Source organism: Lycium barbarum, chromosome 3 (genome assembly GCF_019175385.1).
Source record: "Lycium barbarum isolate Lr01 chromosome 3, ASM1917538v2, whole genome shotgun sequence".
NCBI lineage: Eukaryota > Viridiplantae > Streptophyta > Magnoliopsida > Solanales > Solanaceae > Lycium > Lycium barbarum.
Window position 1 is genome coordinate 139,140,350 of NC_083339.1, and position 4,660 is coordinate 139,145,009.

General features: G+C 33.1%; 1 pseudogene; it reads left to right on the forward strand.

Moving 5' to 3' along the window:
- The first annotated feature begins 222 nt into the window (after positions 1-222).
- On the forward strand, positions 223-3,453 carry LOC132632955 (chitin-binding lectin 1-like; annotated as a pseudogene).
- Positions 3,454-4,660: the final 1,207 nt, after the last annotated feature.

A 4,660-nucleotide genomic window follows, 5' to 3' on the forward strand; every position in this document is an offset into this window, starting at 1 on the left:
TCTTATATGAAGTGATGATCATGCGTGTAATATAATGCACATGAAATATAATAAATAAAGGACTTTTGTTTGAAGTAAAATTGCGAATGAAGTTCTACAAGATCTTTCCAACCATTTTCATCTATATTCATCATCAAAATAAAGGATTTAATCACCACTCTTTATGTTCCATAAGTTGAGTTAATTCCTTGGATGGTTATCCAAGTTTAGAGAATTTCTTAGAAAAGTCACTTTTGTTTTATTTAGGACAATAAAGTCATTCAAGTATCATTATTTTCCTCAAAAATACTAAACACTTCAAAAACTTCCTTCTCTCCTAATTGACATGCCATGTCATTAGAGCCCCATATTTTTTAATAATAGACTTGTTTAGCTCATCAAACCCATTTAATCAAATTCATATTTTATATCTAATCAAATATGACCAGGTTAAAAAGCAGCAAAGGAACAAACTAGCATGTAATCTAAATGAATTAAAATTAAAGAGAGAATTTTTTTAAATCTATAGATAAGTATTAAAATTTTAAAAAAAATTGTTTAGAGGTTTAGTTTAATATATTGCTAGGTATTAAAATGATTAACATGACAAGTTGGAATATCTATATCATAACATGAAATAAATTAAGAATATATTATATTTCATATAAGACTAATAATATAATATTTCAAAATAAAAAATAAGAGTTATAATATAATATTTTAAAATAAGTATTATAGTAATGAAAATTCTATACCTTTTGCGTGAGAAATAAAAAGACCTCGATGGTATGAAAATGGAAATGCCAAAAATTGCACACTACATATATAAGAATAGATAACTAAAAATAGAGAGAAAAAATTTACACTAACTTTATTTTTTAAATATAAAATTTAATTAGATTTTTTAAAAGTTAAACCAATACGAATGTAACTTTTGTGTTATATGTGTAATTATATTTTAATGTGGAAAGAATATGTTGTTTAATGTGGAAAAAATATGCTATTTAAAAAAACTTGAATTTGAATAGAAAGATTAAATTACTTGAACTTTAATTTAAATTAAAAGATAATATATTTGAATCGAGATAAAAAGAATTTAGATTTGAAAAAGTGGCTTAATAAAAAGTATGGTTTGATTCTTTTGTCGCTTTTTAGCCATGTGATATTTAATTGGGTATAAAATATGAATTTTGTTAAATGATTTTGATGAGTAAAATATATCTATTATTAAAATAAAAAATGGGGCTTTAATGACATGGCATGTCAACTAGAAGAGAAGAAGACTTTTGAGGTGTTTAGATATTTTTTGAGGAAAATAGTGATACTTGATTGACCTTATTGTCCTAAATGAAACAAAAGTGACTTTTATAGGAAATTTCCTAAATTTGGATGACCATCCAAGGAATTAACTCTCCATAAGTTATGATATCACCATTCCAAGCGTCATGCACTCGCCGCCTACACTATGATGAAATATTAGAGCATTTTTATAAACATATCGATATACTTTCAAATAAGCTAGCTTGTTATATGGAGTACATTTTTTAGAAGAATTTTGATGCACCAACCAAATTAAATATCAAAAAAATCTCAAAATTTCTCGCTTGAATATGGATCATATTTTTAAGAGGATTTTTTGTTGATGCGCCATGCAAGATATTTTTTCAAAACCCAAGCAAATTAAATATTGACATAATTTACTTGTGAAATATGGTTTGTACGCGAACCTTTTAATCAGTTTTTTCTAATAAATTTTGTCAGGAAGTTCATTTTGTAATTTTTTATTTAGTAAACAATAAAGGAAAAAAAGAAAGAGTAAGGCTACCTGATTCTGCTAGAATTGTTTTTTATTAGGAAATTTGTCCGTGCTTTGTGAGGTCGTGAATGATTTTATTGAGTTATGAATGATATATCAACAACTCGATCTTGACTAAAAATTAAGTCAATGAAAACACATACTAATAGGTTATTGTATATAAATTCTTGTTTTCCCTAAAACATGACAAAAGCCCACTTGAACCCGTCGGATCCTCCATAAATGGATCCACTTCTTCGTAGTAGTGCACAGTGCACACACTTCTTTCCATTCTGAGACAGCCTTAACTTTTGTTGACGTAAAGTTTTCTTCCCATGATAAATATATATGATTCAATATATAACTAATGATTCGTGTCCCACGTCAAATACCATAAATATCGCATAATTGAGAGTACTTACGACAAAACAAAAGCTAAAGGGATTGCTCCCGTTACTGGTGGGAGTCAGGCAGACCCCTACCAAGTACATTAACAGGAGCCAATAGCAAAATACAACCCCTACCATGTATATTAAACTCTTAGAAATATCATGTCCTTTTTTCTCAGAAGCGGTGGTGTAGGTGAAATAACCATTATCGAATTAAACATTGCCATTGTAGCGTAAGCAAATTCCCCTGAAAATTATGATATATATACTTGAGCATGAGACCACACAATAACCAATCCACTCATCCTCATCCATAGAAAAATGATGAGATTAATTAGCCTAATTTTATTGTTCCTCGTAATTATAATTGAAGTCTCATCGGCCAAGAAGCTATCTCTTCCTCTCAATGAAACCCTTGGCCTTCAACAAGGGAAACAGTGCGGATATCAAAGAGGATATATAAAATACTGTCCTCCTAAACAGTGTTGTAGCCGCTGGGGTTTTTGTGGAAGCACATACCACGCTTGTGCCAAAGAAAAATGCCAAAACCAATGTCCAGGACTGTGCGGCAAAGACACTGACATTCTCGCGTGTCCGCTTGGGTTCTGTTGCCACAAAGATGGCTGGTGCGGAACTGGTTGGAGCTATTGTGATCCTGAAAATTGTCAAAGCCAATGTTATACGCCAGCACCCCCGATACCAGAGGGACGTTGCGGAATGCAAGCTGGTGGTGTATATTGTCATATTGGACAGTGTTGTAATCACTCCGGTTGGTGTGGAACAGGTTGGAGCTACTGTGGTCCTGAAAGCTGTCAAAGCCAATGTAATACACCAGTCCCACCCCCTTCATTCTCACAGGAATGATGCGGAAAGCAAGCTGCTGCTGGTGCATGTCCTACTGGACAGTGTTGTAGTGAATCTGGTTGGTGTGGAACCACATCAGCCCATTGTGCTCCTGGAAACTGTCAAAGTCAGTTCATCGATCCAACTTTTTTCAAAACTCTAACCTCGTCCGCCAACTTTTATTGGGACTGATAAAGCAATTGAATGCGTGTAATTTAATTAATGCCTATAAAAAAGGACATCCCGGTGCACTAAGCTCCGGCTATGCCCTTGACATTAATGTAAAGGGCGCATTTAATGCCTATGAAATGCGAAATTATTACCCCAATAAATAAAGGAATTTGTTTGAATCAAAACAGCCAACGATGAAAATGAAAATCTTAATCATTAATGTCAAATAGTTACCACTCTTTACATCCATAAAGAGTGATATTACCATTCCCAGCGTAACCGTACTCGACCCCTATGATGAAATATTAGAGCATTTTTTATAAAATACCCTCAATTGTACTGAATCTCTGATTTGTTTTTATAATTTGAAAGCCGAACCTAATATGTCGATGAACATGACCACTTTATTTGAAGAAGGGCCTGGTTGTTTCTACTACAAACTGTCTCTTAATCAAAAACATGAAGTAGCTAGCTTATATATATTTCAACAAATAATTTGAGTTTTTTTTTTTTTGTTCTGTTGATATAGTGTCGGAGAGTTTTCTTGTTGGGAGAGCAGGGAGTGATAAGTATTCCCTACATTTAAAGTTTTCGATCTTGCATAACATTGATGGAAAACACTAAATAAGTGGCTTTTACTTCTTTTCTAGTTGTATATAAATTACATGTAGGGAAATACAGCAAAATAAATAAGTTGATCCTCTCTTCCGGTTTTCTGTTCTTTTCTTCTTTCATGTAACACAGTTTTACATGGGCAAATATCGGTGAAGGGGATAAGATACAGTTTAAGAGAGAGTTGTCTCTTAAGCTTATAATTGACATACATATTAGGTGTTGTTGTGTCTTCTGGATATATATATATAGCTGAGATATCCTTGAAGAGATCGCAACTAACAGGATACGTAGTTTAAGATATTGTACTATAGTTTATCTAACGATGCCTTTTAGTGATCTATTCCTGGTAACTCGTCCCGTTTTGAGTTTTTTTTGAAAAAAAAATTGTGGTGTTTTGATCAGTTTGGGGCCGAACTCTCTTGCCAATGCCAAGAGCTGTCAGACCATAATATAAATCCAAATTGAAGGGAGGCGACTCTCTGGATGTTTAAAAATAATCTGCTTATGTTAATGGTCCTTTCCAAAGAAGAAAACCTGCACATGATGATGGCAATTGCATTACCTTAATTTGACTACTAGGATGTGACATTACGGTCTTCAAGTGCACAAAGGTGGCAGTTGATCCCATAGCACCTTCTCAAGACAAAGTTGTTGCTAACTTTGATGATGTGATTCAGGTACGTACTAGATCATCAGGGGCAGAGCTACAGCCATGTAAGGGTGCTCACGTGAACACCCTTCGGCGGAAAAATTACATGGTGTATATAGGTCAAATTCTACTAAATATTGGTATATATAAGAAATTGCACACCCTTGATGCAAACACAACCTTTAGTCGAGCGGTGAAGAGTGTGCAAAGATGCTTTGC